Source organism: Piliocolobus tephrosceles, unplaced genomic scaffold (genome assembly GCF_002776525.5).
Source record: "Piliocolobus tephrosceles isolate RC106 unplaced genomic scaffold, ASM277652v3 unscaffolded_41420, whole genome shotgun sequence".
Lineage (NCBI taxonomy): Eukaryota > Metazoa > Chordata > Mammalia > Primates > Cercopithecidae > Piliocolobus > Piliocolobus tephrosceles.
In genome coordinates, this window is record NW_022325889.1 from 1 (window position 1) to 22,248 (window position 22,248).

At 43.0% G+C, this 22,248-nt stretch overlaps 1 long non-coding RNA gene across 1 annotated transcript; it reads left to right on the forward strand.

Annotated features, from left to right (window-relative positions):
• Positions 1 to 11,882: 11,882 nt before the first annotated feature.
• Positions 11,883 to 17,460, forward strand: LOC113223455. The gene is made up of 2 exons (XR_003308742.1): positions 11,883 to 12,740; positions 16,961 to 17,460. It is a non-coding gene; the product is annotated as an uncharacterized LOC113223455 (long non-coding RNA).
• The last annotated feature ends 4,788 nt before the right edge of the window (positions 17,461 to 22,248 follow it).

Genomic DNA, 22,248 nt, shown 5'->3' on the forward strand with positions numbered 1-22,248 from the left:
AGGTGTTAACTAGAGCTATCCTGTGCAAATTGGGCCTTGCAGTCAACTCATGGAGGAGTCAGCTGTAACATGCTGTGAGAGGAGCATCGAGGCACAGGGAAGCCCATGCAGGAGCCCTGAGGCCAGGATGGGTGTGGTGTGGTACAAGAAAGCAACAGAAAGCAGGACCACGCATCTTCCACAGGTGCCAGGGCGGGGGAACAGCACCTGACCACATGCTTGTGCAGTGACACAGCTCTATGGCCACTCAGCTACCTGAGATGATGTCATTTCAGCGGGAAAAGGAAGAGAGCTCCAGAGAAGCTCAAAATGACTGTCCCCTAAACCTCCACACCTGCTTACTACTAGGAGAAGCACTTCTGGTCTGTATACAGTTCTGGCAGGTTTGGCTACCAGTTTCCAGGCACACAGGAACAATTAGAGGCCGTAGATAAGCGAGAAATGACCAGAATGCTGGCAAGCACATGACCATGGTGTGGGCTGACCACAGCCATCAAGAAGCCCCAGAGCATCTCCAGAGGCAAAGCTGGTACCAGAATTCACATTAATTCTGAGCAACACAGCCTGAGCAACACAGCAAGACCCCACCTCTACCGAAAATTTAAAAAATTAGCCAAGCGAGGTGGCACATGCCTGTGGTCCCAGCTACTCAAGAGGCTGAGGCAGGAGGATCACTTGAGCCTGGGAGGTTGAGGCTGCAGTGAGCCATGATTGCAGCACTGCTCTCCAGCCTGGGTGACAAACTAAGACCCTGACACACACAAAAAAAGAAAAGGAATAAGTTCAGTAATGAAAAAACAGTAAATGAAAAAGGGATGCTTGTGAGATACTTCAAGCACTGTTTTCTATCTGAAAGGGTTAGCATAAGGTTCTGGATACCAAAATTTACAGAAGAGGTAATGTACAGTTCACACTAAAATGTCATCATTGATCCGATTACTGTTATATCTTGATTTTCATTCTTTCTTCTTTCCCTTATGATTGAAAATCCCTACGAAAGCATAAAGCACAGGCTGTCAGGGAAGTCGTGCAGGAGGAACACAGAAACACCAATACACACGGGCAAACAAAACACACAGAGCCACATACCCCTCTCACTCATACTTTGTTCACCTGCAAATACAGGCTGTTATATCACATTTTTGGTCCAGTTTAGAAGCATATTAATTCCATGTAACTTCAGCATACTGTAACGTACTCAGACTGAGGTGAGAGCAAAGGAGGCCAAAATATAACTATAAACATAATTTTCATAATAGTTTTTTAACACTATGAATAGACTCTTTATCTGCTTACAGATTAGAAGGTTAGACTGCTTATAATGTAACCTTTCAAGATTTTTTAAAAATTTGGCTGCTTGTACTAGAGAGAAAAGCAGGACCAATTAGAGAAAGAGATGAATTCTCTGGCAGATAAAACAAAGGGGATTTTCAAGGGCTTTGGAGGTGGCTGGCACCAGTTCTTTACTAGATACAGTTTCACATCAAAATATATTACTTTATCTTTCTAGGTTCATCATAAACCCTAATCTTTTTTTTTTTTTTTTTTGAGGCGGAGTCTTGCTCTGTCGCCCGGACTGGAGTGCAGTGGCCAGATCTCAGCTCACTGCAAGCTCCGCCTCCCGGGTTTACGCCATTCTCCTGCCTCAGCCTCCCGAGTAGCTGAGACTACAGGCGCCCGCCACCTCGCCCAGCTAGTTTTTGTATTTTTAGTAGAGACGGGGTTTCACCGTGTTAGCCAGGATGGTCTTGATCTCCTGACCTCGTGATCCGCCCGTCTCGGCCTCCCAAAGTGCTGGGATTACAGGCTTGAGCCACCGCACCCGGCCATAAACCCTAATCTTAACACTCAACCATAATTAGGCTTAATTTGGAATAGGAAGTTGGAAATGAGGGGAGCATAAAAGAAAAAAGACTAATTTTTCTGAAGCAAAAGAGCAAGGGTTAAAGAGGAAAAGAAACAGAGAAAGAATGATATTGGTAAAAGAATACTTACAAATACATATGAAAGACTGAGGGAAAGGAGACCATGGCGATTTTAGGTCTCTGGGACAGGGATGAAAGAAGACAGTGGGGAAGGCAAGGTCCCTGTGATACCTGCACCCCTCCAGGAGTTCCACTGGCTCAGGATTTCTGGGTCACCTTTGTAGTCGTGTGGGGTAAGGAAAAACTCTTACGCACAAACTTTCTGGAAGTCTGTGCCACTAAAATAATTTTTTAAATCCCAATATAAAATATTTGGCCAACCACATTAGTTTTGAAATATCAAACTTACTTTCTTCTGAGAATTCAAAACTTTCCTGGCAATACAAGGGACAGCTGCCATCAATTCATTAAAACATACATTTTGCTAAGGACTCTGCGGAGTGTTGGAGACCATGGAGATGGCAAAGATAAACATGGATCCTCAGACGGTTCTTACTTAGCTGGAGAAGCAACCAATTGCAGCACAACGTCCATGTGAAGGCGGATGCACTGGCTAAGCAAGAAGGTAGCGGAAAAACTGGATGGAGGAGGGCAGCAAGAGCGAAAGAACAGCAGAGGCTGGGTCTGGTGGGAAGACAGCCCTAGAAGTGTTTTTGTCCTGTGATGGTAAAGTCTTCAGGATACCTGGAACTCTTCAAAATTCTCAATATTATAATGCTACTTCTATGATACTACATAGGCTAGTTTGATCTGATTGGAGCCATATAAAAAATTTTTTTAAGTAAAATAGAATTCAACAAGCTAGAAATCCCATACCTAAAGCACATTTGTGCAACATATTCAAGAGGTAAAATCCAAACACTTCTCTGCGTTAGAAATGTTTAAAAGTCTGGCCACGAGTGGTGGCTCATGCCTATTACACCAGCATTTTGGGAGGCCAGGGCAGGAGGATCCCTTGAGGCCAGGAGTTCGAGACCAGCCTGAACAACAGAGCAAGCCCCTTTGTCTCTTGGGAAAAAAATGTCTAAAACCATAAAATCACAGAATGTTAAAGTTACCAGGAACTTTAGAACTAACCACGCACACATACCCTTATTTTATACATAATGCAATAAGGCACCAAGAAAAAATTATGCTAATTCACCTTTCATGTTAAAAAAAAAAAAAAATTCCAAAAGGAAGAGTTAGAAAAACCTGACTTAAAGTTTATTATAAGGTGAAGATATTTAAATCTATCATATCATTATATCTAAAAAGAAAAACAGTAAGATCTGTGTGAATGCCCAAAAGGCATTTTACAAAATTCAGCAGCTATTTCTGATTTTCAGAAATGAAATGAACTATAATGATAATTCCTCCACTCAACGGAGGACACCTACCGCATCATCACTAGTGCCTCTGAGGAGACAGTTTATATCGATGCCCCTGAGCAGAGAGTTTCCAGCTCTCACACAGGCCATGCACATTTTTGTTTCTTCCTCAGGTTTTATACATTTTGTTCACAGTGTGAATGAAACCTTTTAATAAACCATTGTGGCCAGGCACAGAGGCTCACTCCTATAATCCCAGTACTGAGGTGGGTGGATCACTTGAGCTCAGGAGTTCAAGACCAGCCTGGGCAATAGGGTGAAACCCCGTCTCTACAAAAAATACAACAATTAGCTGGCCGTGGTAGCACGTGCCTGTTGTCCCAGTTACTCAGGAGGCTGAGGTGGGAGGATTGCCTGGGCCTGGAAGGCACAGGTTGCAGTGAGCCGAGATAGCACCACTGTACTCCAGCCTGGGAGACAGAACAAGACCCTGTCTCAAAAAAAATAAAATAAACCATCGTTTCTGATTGCTATCATAAAAGAAAACTACTGTTACATATACATCTATCTACATCATACAAGCATATATATGCACACACATACATATCTGAATTTATATACTCATTTCCAAGCTAGTTACCTTACTAAATTGTTATAAGTTCTCATAGTTATTCAGTTGATCTCCTTGGCTATTCTAACAAGAGAATTCTAGTATCTACAAATAATGCTAATTTTGTCTCATTTTTAATAACCATTTTTTAAAAATCTTACTGCTTTGGCTAGTATATTTGAAAACAATGTCATAAAGTCCTGTATAGGCATCACTGTTTTGTCCCTGTCTCCTGTTAAGCATGGTATGTGCTGCTTTTAGAGCATCATTTTTTGAGGCAGAGTCTCGCTTTGTCACCCAGGCTGAAGTGCAGTGGCGCAATCTCGGCTCACTGCAAACTCCGCCTCCCGAGTTCACGCCATTCTCCTGCCTCAGCCTCCCGAGCAGCTGGGACTACAGGCGCCCACTGCCAGGCCCGGCTAATTTTTTGTATTTTTAGTAGAGATGGGGTTTCACCGTGTTAGCCAGGATGGTCTCGATCTCCTGTCCTCGCCATCCGCCCACCTCAGCCTCCCAAAGTGCTGGGATTACAGGCATGAGCCACCGCGCCCGGCGAGCATCTTATTTATCTTAAGATCCAGACTATTCCAACAGAAATTAAATGTTTATGAGGTAGATGTTAAATTTTATTAAATGCATTACTGACATATAGTATGATGGTAATTTTTATCTTTAAATTTACTGATAGTTCCAATTCTATTTATTTAATAATATTTTTGCATTCTTAGAATAAGCCACTTTTTAGCCAATGGTGTAATTTTTTTTTAAATGTATGGCTGGATTAAATGTGGCTAATATTTCAGTTAAGGAGAGCCTCTACATTAGTAAGAATATACTGTGGCTTTCTTTGTTCATACCATCTTTGAAAAGCTTTGGTATCAGAAATAATATTAACATATTAGTACTACTTTTATCAAAACAAATTGGAATGCTTTCCATCTTTTCTGTACTTTGGAATATTTTTCAAGTTTCTATTATTTGAATATCACCATCATAATTTTGGCTATAGTTGCACTCAACTGTCTTATGTGTTTAATATTTTTCTGCATAAATTTAATATTGACTCATTTCTTCTTTGACTTAACCTGGTCCTAAGTTACAGTTTTTCTAGTACATTTTAATTATTAAAATATGAAATAATCATCTGTACATAGCTTATATAATTACCTATACCCTCTGTAATATTTAATATCTACTATCTTTGGGAAACATACCACACAACTTTAAATATCACAGAAATTATATTTTTCTCATATTTGAAAAACTTTACCTATAACACCATCTGGATTCAAGACTATTTTGGCAGCTATTTTTTTTTTTTTGAGACACGGTTTCACTCTTGTCTCCCAGGCTGGAGTGCAATGGCATGATCTCGGCTCACTGCAACCTCCACCTGCCGGGTTCAAGTGATTCTCCTGCCTCAGCCTCCCAAGTAGCTGAGATTACAGGCATGCACCACCACGCCCAGCTAATTTCATATTTTTAGTAGAGACAGGGTTTCTTCATGTTGGTCAGGCTGGTCTCGAACTCCCGACCTCGGTGATCCACCCACCTCAGCCTCCCAAAGTGCTGGGATTACAGGCATGAGCCACTGCGCCCGGCCGGGAGCTATTTTCTTAAGTCACTTTGTGACATCTTCCAAGAATATTCCAAGTGTTTTTCTTTATGAATTGATTTTGGTAATTTTGTTTTCCTAATTTCAATTTTATCAATATCTTCTATATTTTATTCTAGTTTTAAAAAAATCTCCAACATCCCTGATTATATACATTATATATATAATATATACATACACATATATAGCTAACATATCTATTATATACTATATATAAATTATACATAATATTATATATATACATATTATATATATATAATTTGGGGTATTTGTGTTATCTTATTTCTTGATGAGTCTAACTAAAATTTTATTTCATTGTTTAACAAAGAACATACTCAAGATTTTTCAATTCTGGTGATTTTCTTTTTTACTCATTCATATTTATTCAGTATTTACTAAACACCTTCCATGTGTCTAGTAAGGTGCTAGGTACTGAGGAAAGAGAAGAGTGAAACAGACACAGTTGTAACTTACTTCATTAATTTCTGCCGTTTTTAAAAACTCCCTCCAGTTATCCCAGATTTCTTTTGTTGTTTCTTTTCTTTCGAATGTCCTTGTGTAGAATTTACTTTATTTTCATTCTTTATTTTTTGATAATAAAAGCTTTCAGAGGAACAAATTTGCTTATTTGTAACTTTGTTAGTATTTCATAATTATTTCTCTAAATGATCTATAACTGTAGTTTTCAATTCCTATTTGAGTCAAAATTTCCAAATAGAGTAAGTTTTTAAAATGTCAACTTTCATTATTTACAGTTTTATTGCATTATGATCACAGAGCGACCAGTAAAATTTCTCTTGAATGACAGTAATGAGGTTTTCTTTCTGGCCTTAGAATAGATCAATATATTAACCATTCCATGATCATTTTGAAAAAATGGTTTGTGTAAGACACAGTTAAATTCTCCCACTTTACTTGTGACTTTTTCCATGTGTTTCAAATAGGTTCTCCTTTAGTTACTTCCAGTGTTTTGCTATTTAGTGAGTGGACTTTGTAACTGCTACTTCTTGAATTGCACTTTTATCAATATAAAAGGCCCTATCTCATTTAAGATGCTTTATGGTGTACCGTGTCTTCAAGTGATACTATTGTTTCAGTAGAATTATGTTGTAAGACAGACAAAGCCAAGAAAGATATCCACAATTAAATCACATTTTGTTTTACTATCAAGAAAGATACTGCTACCTACAGAATGGGAGAATATTTTTGCAAGCTATCCATCTGACAAAGGTCTATTATCCAGAATCTACAAGGAACTTAAATTTACAAGAAAAAAAAAAAAAAACCCATTACAAAGTGGTCAAAGGACACAAACAGATAACTTTTCAAAAGAAGACATTTATGCAGTCAACAAATATATGAAAAAAAGCTGAACATCACTGATTATTAGAGAAATGCACATCAAAACCACAATGAGATCCATCTCATGCCAGTCAGAATGGCGATTATTAAAAAGTCAAGAAACAACAGATGCTGGTGAGGCTGGGGAGAACTACACTGTTGGTGGGAATGTCAATTAGTTCAACCATTGTGGAAGACAGTGTGGTAATTCCTTAAAGACCTAGAACCAGAAAAGCCATTTGACCCAGCAATTCCATTACTGAATATATACCCAAAGGAATATAAATCATTCTATTATAAAGATACATGCACCTGTATGTTCACTGCAGCACTATTCACAATAGCAAAGACATGGAATCAATCCAAATGTCCATCAATGACAGAGTGGATAAAGAAAATGTGGTACATATACACCATGGAATAGAATGCAGCCATAAAAAGGAACAAGATCATGTCCTCTGCAGGGACATGGATGGAGCTGAAAGCCATTATCCTCAGCAAACTAACAGGAACAGAAAACCAGATACCGCAAGTTCTCGCTTATAAATGGGAGCTTAACAATGAGAACACATGGAAACAGCGCAGAGGGGTCGGGGGAACAACACACACTGGGGCCTGTCAGGGGGCGGGGGCGGTAGGAGGGACAGCATCAGGATAAACAGCTAATGCATGTGGGGCTTTAATACCTAGGTGATGGGTTGATCTGTGCAGCAAACCACCATGGCACACGTTTACTTATGTAACAAACCTGCACGTCCTGTACATGCATCGCAGAACTTAAAATAAAGTTAATTTAATTTTTTTTAAGAAGATATTGCTTTAAGAGACAGAAAGTACAAAAAAAAAAAAAAAAGGCAGTATTCTATCAAGTTAAAGTTCTTTGGAGCTAAATGGGAAAATATTTATATATTTTAAGTGCTAAAGAAGTGCAAACTCTAATCAAGTTATATGGCCGTTTGAATGGGGGTCTCAGGCACCTATTAGAAGCTACACAAATTAAATAAAATATAACTTGAATCTAAGGCACATGAGTATTATGACACCTCTTTCTTCAACTTTTGAAGGCCATGCTACAGAAAGACTACAAAGGTGGTGAACAAGAATTCTATACCCAGCCAAAGTATATAAAGGGGTAAGGGCAAAACATAGTTATCTTCAGATGAAGGTTGAGAAAACTTACTAGCACAGAATATCCCTGAATATGCTCAAACCAAATATGGTCAAGAATATGTTCCAACCAAAGCAAAAGTGGCTCAAGCTGATATCTGAAGTCTAGGTAGGGTTAGAATCCCAACCTTGTCCCTATCAGAGATCTCTATTTATTAAAAAATAAACCTCAGCAGACTGAGAAGACAACCCCAGAAATTATATGGGGTCAGGCATGGTGGCAAATGTCAACACTTTTGGAGGCTGAGGTGAGAGGACAGCTTGAGGCCAGGAGTTGGAGACTAGCCTGGGCAACACAGTGAGACCCCGTCTCTACCAAAAAAAAATTTTTTTGCCGGGCGCGGTGGCTCAAGCCTGTAATCCCAGCACTTTGGGAGGCCGAGACGGGCGGATCACGAGGTCAGCAGATCAAGACCATCCTGGCTAACACGGTGAAACCCCGTCTCTACTAAAAAAATACAAAAAACTAGCCGGGTGAGATGGCGAGCGCCTGTAGTCCCAGCTACTTGGGAGGCTGAGACAGAAGAATGGCGTGAACCCAGGAGGCGGAGCTTGCAGTGAGCTGAGATCCGGCCACTGCACTCCAGCCTGGGCGGCAGAGCAAGACTCCGCCTCAAAAAAAAAAAAAAAAATTTTTTTTAATTAGCTGGGCATGGTGGCACCAACTGTAGTCCCAGCTACTCAGGAGGCTGGGGCAGAGAGGAAGGTCAAGGCTGCAGTAAGCCAGCATCACACCACTGCACTCCAGTCTGGGAAATAGAACAAGACCTTGTCTCTTTAAAAAAAAAAAAAAAAAATTATATGGAAAGAAATCCCAATATTATTTGGAATAAAACACTTACGTAAATATCTTTTAATCCTGGAAAGATTTAGAACAAGTGGGGAAATAATCAAAAGAATCAGACAAGTAGTAATAGTATTCCATATTAAGAAATATCTGCATTAGAGAATTACACTTTTAATGTTTATGAGAATTAAAGAGTTAAAGGTCAAACTTGTGATTCCAATTCAAAATACGTAACTGAGTAATTAATTTGTAATTTTAAATTTGAAAGCATGCATCTACATATACACACATATAAAGAGAGAATACAGGCTGGGCACTGTGGCTCACATCTATAATCTCAGCACTTTGGGAGGCCAAGGTGGGAGGATAGCTTGAGCCCAGGAGTTCAAGACTAGCGTGGGCAATATAGCAAGTCCCCGTCTCTATAAAAAACACAAAAATTAGCCAGATGTGGTGGCATGCTCTTGTAGTCCCAGCTACTCAGGAGGCTGAGATGAGAGGATCACCTGCACCCAGGAGGTCAAGGCTGCAGTGAGCCATGACCATGCCACTGAACTCCAGCCTGGGTGACAGAGAGAGAAACTGTCTCAAAAAAAACAAAAAAGAGAGAGAATATAAATGTTTTGGAATATATAAGAGGACTTAAGAATCACTAAGTTTATTAGAATAATCATTAAGTTTATAAGACTTTAAAAACTGGACTTTTTTGTCAGACTTTAACAAGAACCTAAATATACTAAATAAACAAATTAAAATGTTAACTTTATTAGCAAAGTTTGTAAACAGAACTGAATTTAACCAGATGCTGTTAAAGAGTGCTTATTAAATTTTACTGCATTTATAAACAGAACATATGGAATAACAAGACATTGAACTTGAAAGTTTCAAGAGCTACTTTTTTATTATTCACAACTTAAAATGACTTAATTTTAAAAATCAAAGTAATATATAAATAAGCTTTTCTACAGTATATATATTTGATTTTCTGTCTTAACTGGGGGAAGCTCTTTAATGGAGAGCTTAACCCACTCACATTTATTACAGTAATAGATATATTTGACATTACTTCTTGTTTTTTACTATGTATTACCATTGATATTTGATGTATGCATCTTCACTTTGTTGGTTGTTTGTTGTTGTTTTTGTTTTGTTTTTTTTTTTTTGAGACAGAGTTTTGCTCTTGTTGCCCAGGCTGGTGTACAATGGTGCAATCTCGGCTCACCACAACCTCCGCCTCCCAGGTTCAAGCGATTCTTCTGCCTCAGCCTCCCGAGTAGCTGGGATTATAGGCATGTGCCACCACACTCGGCTAATTTTGTATTTTTTAGTAGAGACAGGGTTTCTCCATGCTGGTCAGGGTGGTCTCGAACTCCCAACTTCAGGTGATCCACCCCCCTCGGCCTCTCAAAGTGCTGGGATTATAGGTGTGAGCCACTGCACCCGGCCACATCTTCACTTTTACAAAAGCAAAGAGAATCCAAAAGAGAGAAAAAGGATCCAAGAAGTAATGAGCTAACCTAAGAATGAGACAGGACTAGAAAGCAACCAGTCCAAACCAAAATATTATGTTAGAGGGTTAAGAAGAATTAACAGCTAAAGCTTATCAGGCGCTTTCTATGTGCGTCTATTTTAAACCTTCAGATGTTTTAACCTATGAATCACCACAACAACCCTACAAGGTAGGTTATATTACTCTTCCCTTTCCTAGATAAAGAAGTTGAGGCTCGAGGAAAAATTATTTGCCTGGGCCAGGTGCAGTGGCTCATGCCTGTAATCCCAGCACTCTGGGAGGCCGAGGCGGGTGGATCACAAGGTCAGGAGATGGAGACCATCCTGGCTAACATGGTGAAACCCTGTCTCTATAACAAATACAAACAATGAGCCAGGCGCAGTGGCAGGCGCCTGTAGTCCCAGCTACTCAGGAGGCTGAGGCAGGAGAATGGCGTGAACCTGGGAGGCAGAGCTTGCAGTGAGCCGAGATTGCACCACTGCACTCCAGCCTGGGTGACAGAGCGAGACTCCATCTCAAAAAATAATTTTTTTTGCCCAAAGTCTCAGAGGGCAGAAGTGACAGAAATGAGAGCAGGGCGCGGTGGCTCATGCCTGTAATCCCAGCAATTTGGGAGGCCCCAGGTGGGCGGATCACCTGAGGTCAGGAATTTGAGACCAACCTGGCCAACATGGCGAAACTCTGTCTCTACTAAAAATACAAAAATTAGCCAGGCCTGATGGCACGCACTTGTAGTCCCAGCTACTCAGGAGACTGAGGCAGGAGAATCTCTTGAACCTGGGAGGCAGAGGTTGCAGTGAGCCGAGATCACTCCAGTGTACTCCAGCCTAGGCAACAGAATGAGACTCTGTCTCAAAAAAAAAGAAAAAAAGAAGTGGCAGAACTGAGTATGAAAAGACAGCCTAGCTCCAGAGCCCCAACTGTTAACCACTGCACTTCTTGTTTTTAAGAAAAAAGAAATTCCGTCTAACAGTCTGTAAAAATAAGAAACCGAGTAACAGGATAAAAGCATATTAATTTTAAAAGTAAAGAGCATACTCATACCAACTCCCTTCCATTCTCCTTACTCCTTCCTCCTGCCTTCACAGATCACACGTTATGCAATGTAAGATGTCACTGTCCTCTCTATAAATCTAAACATACTACCTGGTTCTCCAGCAAATAATACATGAGATCCTGATATTTTAAATGCTGATTGGCCTTCCATTTTTAGAATTAACCTATAAATGATGCACAGAAGACTTACTAATACTAATTATGGAACAGAATGTAAATGTTCTAGCCATGTGAAAGGTCAAGAGGCAGACTGGGAATAAGTTGGGGAGGGGAACTCTGAGAGTAAGGCAGAAGACATTTAGGGGCACGACATCCTCATTTACCTGTGGCGAAGCCTAGGACACTGTTTAAAGCTGGTGAGTCAAGAAATACAAGTGGAAAACAATAGATTTCTTAAAATTTTAAAGTTTTTTATTTTTTTGAGACAGAGTCTTACTCTGTCGCCAGGCTGGAGTGCAGAAGCGTGATCTCAGCTCACTGCAACCTCCGCTTCTCGGGCTCAAGCGATTCTCCTGCCTCAGCCTCCCGAGTAGCTGGGATTACAGCTGCCCACCATTGCACCCGACTAATTTTTGTATTTTTGGTAGAGATGGGATTTCACCATGATGGCCAGGCTGGTCTCAAAGGGAAAATTTCATATAGCAAAGTGGAAAGAATTTTACAGTAAACTTCTGTATACCACTACTTGTATTCTACCATTAGCATTTTATACTAACAATGGATTTGGAAAATTTAAGTATGACTTACAGAAATGGATGGTGAGGGGAATATATAGTAGGGAAAATGTACTTAATTCCTCACCTTTCATATCACAGGTTAGTAGTAGAGAGGCTCGAAAGCTAACAAATCAAGAAACAATAAGGGTATAGTATATCATGTAGAATTATAGAGATAACTACCATTTCATTGAAATGCATAAAAAAATAAGACGGACTAATGGGTGGGTAGAGGGATGAATATAGAGATGTACAAATAAAGCAAATACAGCAAAATATTAATTTAGAATCTAGGTGGCTGGTACGTGGGTGTTTACTATGCAAGTCTTAATTTTTCTGATTAAAATTTTTGTAATAAAATTCTGATGCAAATGTGGTTGAGAACGGTCACTACGTCTACAAAGAGACACTAATGTTTACCAACATCCATGCTGCTCTCTGCTTGGTGCTCCGCAGTCCCCGGGCATGTCAGTGGGGCTGTGTGACTGAGTCTGGCCAGCGGAACGTAAGTAGAAATGATGTGCGCCACTTCTAGGCCTGGCCCCTAAAACCTCGGGCAGGGTCCTCCACACGCCTTCTCTCCTGACTGCCGGCAGATTCCGGGCAATTTGGGAGCCATATGCTGGAGAGGAGCATCCACCAGCCTGAGTCTCTAACAACCACCTGTTGATGGCCCCCAACTCTCAACCAGATGCGACATGAGGTAGAAATCAACTTTCACTGTCTTAAGTGGCTATTTTGAAATTTATCTGTAACCACAGTTAGCATTAACTATAACTAATACAGAGTGCACCTCAGGAACTTTTATTTCATGTAATTTGCATTAACTTTCTAAGTACATACATGCAAATTTAAAACAAATAATAAGCTGGAACTGGGACTGGAGGAAACCTAAACTCGCTTTCTAAGACTTCTTTAGCACTTTGGGCACCTTTGTGTGAATATAAAAAGGCAAAATTGCAAAATGGCACCCCTTCCTCTGGGCTGCTACAACCCTGCTGGGCCCACTCAGTTCTCTAAGCAGATGCCTTTGAACAGTACACAAACTGCACAACCATGCCCAGCAGCCCTGACAACGCAGGTGCTGACAACCTGGTTGGAAACTGAAGGACTGTTAACTAGGACCTTTTAGGAAGCATGAGATGTGGTCACCAGCTTTCTCCGCCCAGGCTGAAAATTTCAGATATGAAATTTTCATATCTTTTACTGTATCTAATTATCGCATCCATTCTGCAATACCATGTTAAGTCATGATGTCCCAACTCGGAGGACTGCAGATACCACAAGAGAGGAATCCTGCTACCACCACAGCCAATTCCAGGGCTAGAAAAGCAGCAGCAACTGAGAAGCTGCCTTCTGCCTTAGACACACCCCGGAGGGGATGAGGAGCTTCTACCTGGAAAAGATGGTGCAATCTCAACCCTTAGAGGGGGTTTGAGATAGGGATTTTAACTCTTTACTCTTTAAACAGACTCCCTGTTCAAGTGACTGAGGTCCTGTGGCAGTCAACCATGGAGGTGTTCCACTGGGATCTCTTTTTCAAGAAAGAACTTGACCAGGTACAGTGGCTTACGCCTGTAATCCCAGCACTTTGGGAGGCCGAAACAGGAGGATCACCTGAGCCCAGGAGTTTGGGACCAGCCTGGACAACATGGCAAGATCCCATCTCTACACTGGGCATGGTGGCTCACACCTGTAATCCCAGCACTGTGGGAGGCTGTCAGGCAGATCACTTGAGGTCAGGAGTTCAAGACCAGCCTGGCCAACGTGGTGAAATCCCATCTCTACTAAAAATACAAAAATTAGCCAGGCATAGTAGTGCACACCTGTAGTCCCAGCTACTCGGGAGGCTCGCTTTAACCCAGGAGGCAGAGGTTGCAGTGAGCCAGGATCGCATCACTGCACTCTAGCCTGGGTGGCAGAAAAAGACTCCATCTCTACCAATAAAACAAAACAGCCAGGCCTGTCCTCCCAGCTACTTGGGTGACTGAAGTGGGAGGATTGCCTGACCCTGGAAGGTCAAGGCTGCAATGAGCCATGATCACAGCACTGCACTCCACCCCAGGTGACAGAGTCAGATCTTGTCTCAAAAAAAAAAAAAAAAAAAACCAACTTGCTATTCATCTGCAAGGACTGCAGAGGTCTAAAAGCCTCCGGCTGTTGGCACCACGAGGATCCTAGGACTCATCCTCGTGTTAGCTTCTGAGCTGAAGGCACGTTCTTCCCAAGTAGCCTCTGGCCAATGACTGAGCCACAGAAAGACTAGTGACCGTGGTGTCTGCCCAACCTGAGACCCCTCTAATGGGCGGGCTTTGCTCTGGAGCTCCCCCATCAGGTGGCCAAGACTTCAGGTCTGCGTCATTAGTCATTATCTGAGGCTCCCCCTGCCCAAACCTACCGCCCCTGCTTCCTTTTCGTAGGTGCTGGGTCTGCACCATGGTCAAAAGCTTTCCTTGCCCAGGCTAGCCTCGAACTCCTCAAATTCTGCTTCCTATCCCTTTTGTCTGTCTTGTGTGCATTCTTAATTCTAAATGTCTGTTCTCCACGGACAAAACTGGCACGATATGGGAACCATGTGACACTCAGGCTTGTGTGCTGCTATCACTCATCCAGCCTCCCTTCTGCTTCCCCCTTATATCCTTTTGGTACCCTTGCTCTGATGACCCTTGGAAGCACTTGTTGAGATTCTAGTCCAATGTACCACAACTGCCAGTTGGGGCCATGTGAACTCATCCCAGTTCTGCAGTAAAGCAGACTGAAAACACACACATCTTTAACAAAGCTCTAATTTCCAGGATCTCAACGATGAACTCTACAGCATTTCATCACAGCATTAGAAGGCCAGTTAAAATTACACTTTCAGCCAGTAGTCCAGCATTTAAAGTTTTTACCACGAATTCCTAGCCAGGCAAGGTGGCATGTGCCTGTAGTCTCAGCTACTTGGAAAGCTGAGGGAGGAGGGTTGCTGGAGCCCAGGAGTTCAAGGCCAGCCTGGGCAACACAGGTGAGACACCATCTCTTTAAAATGTCCTAATCCAGTATCTTCATTTGCAGCAAATCAGAGTTCCCATTTGAAATGATATGCATTCTTTGAAAAATACAATAAAATAAGTCACTGGCATAAACATATTCTTTTTATGTCCTATCCATCAGAGTGCTTTAAAAAGTAAGGTCACTAAAAAATTGGAACACAGGCATCCAAATCACTCTTAAAAGCTCTAACAGGAGTAAGTCTTTTCACAATTTTAACACAAAGGAAATAATACATAGGGGTTTTCACAATACCTGGACAGGCATGTAACTAATGAGAAGTGTTTTTAAAATGTTACCAATCCTTTACCGAACAGTTTATCAACAGGGTTATTTATTACAAGTATATTATTTTTATTTTATGCATATTTCATTTTATAAATATGCATATTATTGGTTATTCTGCCCAAAAAATAGTCTGAACACGTGCTGTGTAATTAAAGTCACGTCTATGCAGTAAGCTGGCCCCTGAAATTTTTCTTCACAGTATTTCTGTGCGGTTGTCCAAATTTTCCATCCTGGCTATAGTACCAGTCCAATGTACCCCAAGTGTCAGGGAGGCACCCGACTCCACTCCGCCCGAGGATAGGGCCGAGGGGGCGGCTGGGGCCCTGGGTGGTGAAGGAGCAATGCGCAGAGGCCAGGACGACCCAGCGACCTACAGCATGGCACCCAGCTCCGGAAAAGGTGGAAAAGGTCACTCGGACAAGTCGCTTCACCTCTCAGAGCCTCAAAGTCCTCATTCAAATTAAAATTAAAATATTACACCTTTGGAAAACGTTTACAGTTCTGACTCTCCCACTGAAACACATACCTGTCACCTGTCCCCACCCCCCTCCCCAGGACTTGAGTCAGGTCAACCATCTCTTTGCTATCAGCCAAGATGTCATTTCTCAGGCAAAACTAAATCCCATTTGCTTCACGTGACAGTCCAGAAATGGTTCGTTTTGTTTTTAAAAGCAACCCTGGTTATCGGCATCTACTCTGCTGGGGGCCGGCATGAGCTACCAGAGGACGAAAACTATGGCCCAGCTGACTCCACGAAGCTCACTCAGGACTGAGGAAGTAAAAACGGGATAACCAGAGGCGCGCCCGACATCCCAGAACAAGCACGGACTATTCCGGGTTAGCAACAGTGGCGGGGCAGCCCTGGCGTGAGTGTGAGGGGTAGAGGCGCAGGCGCCACAAAGTGCGGGGCCCGCGGCCGACAGGGAGCAGCCGCTAGGCATGCCCTTCCCGCAAACGCCCTGAAAGTCCGCCGGCGGCCTGGGCGCTCAGGAGACCCGGTCTAGGCACAGGCCAGGCGCGCAGGGGGGAACCCCGCGGCAGGGACGCCACTGCGCCCGCCCGGCGGCCCCGGCTCCCAGGTGCGCGTTCAGGACGAGCAGCGTTTCCTGGTCGCGGCACGGGCACAGGTAATTTCACAATCCCATGCGCCGCATTCCAACGGCAAGAATCACACGCCAGGACCTTAGCCTTTCGCTCGCCCCCGTGGGCGCCGCGGGCCGGAGGCGGTGGGGGAAGGGCGCCTGGCCGGGGAGGGGTGCGGCGCAACCCCCGCCAGCCGCACAGACCTGGTTCCGGATCCTCGGGCCGTCCTGAGTGGTTGCCCATGCTTGGCCCACTAGGGCAGCGGCCGGCTTGGTGGCCTCGGACGGGATGTCCACCGTGCCGAGCTCGCGCCGGCTCCGGCTGGCGAGGCGGCTGCGTCCGGCGGGTCCGCTGTAGTCAAAGAAAGGGGCGGGCGCCTTCCAGTTCCCAGCGGCTGCCGGCGGAGCCGCTCCTCTCCCGCGCCAGCAGGCCCCGCCCCCTCATCTGCATCCTGCCCGCCCGCGTGGCCCGCCCCCTTCATCTGCATACTGTCCGCCCACCTTATCTGCATTTCCTTCCTAGGCTGCCGGAGGGCCCCCAGCCGTGGGCGGGACTCACCGGCTGACCAGCTGCAGGCCTCCAGCCCCAGACGCTGAGAACCTCAGCTGCACAAGATAGGCTGGAAAAACCCCACTGCGGGGAGGCGGGAGCCGAGTGCCCCCGGAAAGGCAAAATCCTGCTCCTGTGAAGCTAGACCTATCAGGACAAGAGAAACCTAGGACTAGCGCAGGACAGGAGCTTAATAAGCATTTTTTCGGTTGAATGAATGAATGGATGAACAATTCGAGGAGGACATGAAGAAAACGCTAACAAGGCCGTGCCCATTATCCAAAATGAATACTATGGCTAATAATAAAAATGCATACCAATCATAAGTAGAAACTGTTCTGCCGCTGTCAGAAATTACTAAAATGGAAATTACCCTGAACAACTTTCATCCTTCATCTGACAGTGAAAATACTTAGAACAACTAAATCTTGCAGTGAAAATATTTAGGACTAATAAAACCATTAGTGGCATGACTGGTTCTATCTCGTGCATCACTTGAACACTACGGTCCATTCTCAGGTCTCATGCATCAACATCATAGGAAACCACTGATCAATCCTAATGCCTCAACACAGTGTGTCACTTGGTTCGAGGATGCTACGCTCTCCTAGTTTTCTGCTCACCCCCCAAGAAGCCTCTTCCCAGTCCGCTTTGTTGGTTCCTCATCTTGACCTCTAAACCCTGGGCACTAAAGCTCAGCCAACAGATCTCTTTCCTATATACTCTCTTGGTCTTTGATTTACCAACTTGTGGCTTTTAAATACCATCTACATATCTCCAGGTTGGTTCCCTCTTCTAGCTCCAGACTCATTTATCCAACTACCTTCTTGACACCTTCTCTTGACACCTCCACTTAGATTTTCTAATAGTCCTCTCCATCTCCATAAGTGGCAGTTCCGTTCTTCCAGTGACTGAGGCCAGAAACTTCGACTCCTTTCACACACCACATCTTGTCCCTCAACAACGCCTGTCAGTATGTATATCATAAATAGCCCTACATCTCAGCACTTCTCACCTCCTCCACTGCTAGCCCCTGATCCAAACCGCTGTCATCTCCTGCCAGGATTACTGCAACCGCCTCCTAACCAGTCTCACTTCTCCTGCCCTTACCTCCTTATAGTCCATTTTGCACATACAGTGAGAATGATGCTTCTAAAGCCTAGGTCAAATCATGTCACAACTCCACTTGCAACGCTCCAGTGTCTTTCTGTCTCACTTGGAGGAAAAGTCAAAGCCCTTACCATGGCCTCCAAGGCCCTGAATAATCCTCCTCTCCCCCCATCAGTGAACTCACCTTCCCCTTCTCACATTGCTCTTGCTACACCGGCCTCCTCACTGTTCCTCAAATAAACGGAGCATGTTCCCATCTCAGGGCCTTTGCACTTGGTGTTCCCTCTGCCTGCAACATTCTTCCCCCAGACACCTACACTGCATAGACCATATGTCTCACCCTCTCTCACTCCCTGGGCCTTTGCTCAAATGTCACCCTACTAAGGGGGCTTCTCTCATCACACCACATTAAATAGCCAGACCCTCAGCACACACCCTCTCCTACTTTGCTGGCCTCTGTGACACAGATTGCCATTCCATATACTACATGTTTACTAATTATTGTTCCTCCACTAGAGTGTAAACTTTATAAACACGGGGACTCAGAAGGAATGAATGAAAACAAATGAATGAACCAATGTATAGGCTGCATGCAGCAGATACAAATTAGCATTTAAATACACATTACTTCCTTTTAGTGGTAGTATAGTACCATGAGTTGGTTTCTCCCACAAAACTAGTGTGTCAAAGACAAAAGTCACAGTTTTATCTCTGTAATGTCTAAAACATAACACAATACTGAGCATGTACAAGCAAATATACTAAGGAAAATAAATAGCAGGAAACAATGTTAGAGCAGAAATGCATATGACACCAAGTGCAACTCCCTCCCCTTTTAAAAAGGTAATTAGCCCAGAAAAGATGGTGGACTTCCCCAAAGAGTTCCAAAATGATAGGTAAAGCCTGAGTTTGTGATCATGGTAAGAGTGACGCAACCTCAGTTTATAGAAGAGTTACATACTTATTCAAAGAGTTTTGAAAATCAATGAGTCAATTTACTAATTCTATAAAATGTCAGGTAATTAACATGTCTCTTTACGGAAACTGGACAAGTAAGACACTAACCCAACCTGGACTCCTATGGCTCTCTCACCTCCTACATTTAAAATATCTAGTCAAGTCCTGCACATTTCATCACCTTAACATTTTTCAGATTTTGCCTCTCTCTTGTCTTTGCTGCATCTTTCATTCACAAGGGCTGCTGCATTAGCTTCCCAACTAACTTACTACTTCCCGTTTTGCTGCTGCTCAAATTGCTCCTCCACCTGAATTATCAAAAATGCACATCTGACTGCACCATGCCTCTGCCTAGAAGTTCCTGTGGCTCCCCTCTACCCTTAAGGTGAAGTCCTTCTAAGCTTAGTATACTAAGGTCCTTCATAAACATGTGCTCCACCTCCACCCCTATTGTTCTAGCCTCAGCTTTCAGAAGTTCTCCCTCTCACCTTATATTCCAGCAACGCTGAGCCAGCTGTAGCTCCCTGAATACACCCTATCGTTTCAGGCCTCTATTCTTTCATATCTGCTATATTCCCTCGGTTTCAACACCCCTTCCATAACTGAGCTGCCTGGCGAATGCTTATTCATCTGCTATGAACTGAGTTGTGTCCTTCCTAAATTCATGTTGAAGTCCTACACCAAAATGTGATAGTATTTAGAGACAGGGCCTTTAGGAGGTAATTAAGGTTAAATGAGGTCATAAGGGTGGGGCCCTAATCTAGCAGGATAGGTGGCTTTATAAGAAGAGGAAGAGACCAGGTGCGGAGGCTCACGCCTGTAATCCCAGCACTTTGGGAGGCCGAGGCAGGCAGATCAAGAGATCGAGACCATCTGGCCAACATGGTGAAATCCTGTCTCGACTAAATATACAAAAATTAGCTAGGCGTGGTGGCGCGTGCCTCTAGTCCCAGCTACTCAGTTGAGGCAGGAGAATCGTTTGAACCTGGGAGGCAGAGGTTGCAGTGAGCTGAGATCACACCATTGCACTCCAGCCTGGCAACAGAGCAAGACTCCATCTCAAAAAAACAAAACAAAACAAACAAAAATTAAAATTAAAAAAGAAGAGGAAGAGATCTTTCTCTCACTCTCTTTCTGTTATGTGAGGTCACAATGAGACAGTGGCATGTATAAGCCAGGAAGACTCGTCACCAGAACCCAGTTATGCGGGCACTCTGAACTCAGACTTCCAGCCTCCAACACTCTGAGAAATAAATGTCTGCTGTTTAAGCCACCCAGTCTGTGCTATTTGGTTATGGCAGCCCAAGCGGAGTAATAAATATCATCTTTTAAATTCTTGCTCTGTTATCACCCCCCTTTGGTGGGCCTGCACATCTCAGACAGAATTCAGTGCTGTCTCCCTCATGGTACTGCTGTACCCTTTCAATGCTTGTGTTATTTTAATTTTTTTTTTTTTTTTTGAGACAGAGTCTTGCTCTGTTGCCCAGGCTGGAGTGCAGTAGCGCGATCTCAGCTCACTGCAATCTCCGCCTCCTGGGTTTAACTGATTCTCGTGCCTCAGCCTCCTGAGTAGCTAGGATTACAGATGCATGCTACCATGCCTGGCTAATTTTTGTATTCTTATAGAGATGAGGTTTCACCATGTTGCCCAGGCTAGTCTCAAACCCCTGACCTCAAGTGATCCACCTCCCTCTGCCTCCCAAGTAGCTGGGATTACAGGTATGAGCCACCAGGCCCGGCTGGGGTTTCTCCCACAAAACTAGCATGTCAAAGACAAGAGCCTCCCGGGTTCCAGCGATTCTCCTGCCTCAGCCTCTCGAGTAGCTGGGATTACAGGCACCTGCCACCATGCCCAGCTAATTTTTGTATTTTTAGTAGAGACAGGGTTTGACCATGTTGGTCAGGCTGGTCTCGAACTCCTGACCTCAGGTGATCCACCTGGCTTGGCCTCCCAAAGAGCGGGGATTACAGGCATAAGCCACCGCGCCCAGCCATGGATAATTTTAAAAAGCAGTACAGGGACTAGTCAGGTTGTGGCAGTCACACATCCTGGGAAAATGAAAAACCAACTGCCTGAATGTTAAATGAATAGGATAAAATTTCCAGTGGAATCAAAGAGTCCAGGGGAATCAAGCAACTGGTGGAAGTGAAGCTGATGTGCTCTGTATCTGGTGTAAACCTTAGAAGTGGCTCTGATGATCATGGTGACAGGGTGACATGTCAAAGATGCCTGTGATGACTATAAAAAAAGCAACAGTGTACAGACACTCCTCAACTTATGATGGGTTGCGTCCCAGTAACCCATTGTAAACTGAAAATAGGATATCCTAAGTCGATATGGGCTTTGTAGACAGGATGGAGGCAAAAACACTGGCAAACAATATTCCAAAAAATGCTGACAACACAGCACTGTGAGGGTTACCCCCATGATCACAGGGCTGACTAGGAGCTGCGACTCACAACCACTGTCCAGCATCACGAGAAAGTGTAGCTCCACATATCACTAGCCTGGTAAAAGATCAAAATTCAAAATTTGAAGTACAGTATAGCTTTTGTACCATCACAAAGTCAAAAAATCCTAAGTCAAACCATCATAAGTCAGGGACTGTCTGCAATTTCTAAATTACTGTATTTCTATAGTATGTAATTTCAAATGTAAAGGTATAACTAAGGTGACAACTTGGACATTATAATTATATATTTTCTACTACACCTATAATCTAAATGTTTTAAGGAAGACAAAAAGGTTTTTATGGATTTTCACTGAATATAAGCATCCCTTATATATAGGCATAAACAATAAAATAATATGTATGTGGTCCCATTTTATTAAAAATTTCTATATTCTACTGTCCATATTAATATGTGTAGAAACAAATTTTGACATGTATATAGCAAATTATTAGAAATAACTATATCTGAAATATAGAATTAGGAAAGACTTTTTTTATACCAAATATCTCTAATGTCTTAATAAATATATTTTACTACTATGACCAGAACACATAAAAAAAAGTACATATCCTTAATCTCAGCAGTTATTCTTATAGAAATTTATTCAAAAGAAATAGTTACAGGCCAGGCACAGTGGCTCAAACCTGTAATCCCAGCACTTTCTTTTTTATTTTTGGAGATGGAGTTTCACTCTTGTTGTGCGGGCTGGAGTGCAGTGGCGCGATCTCAGCTCACCACAA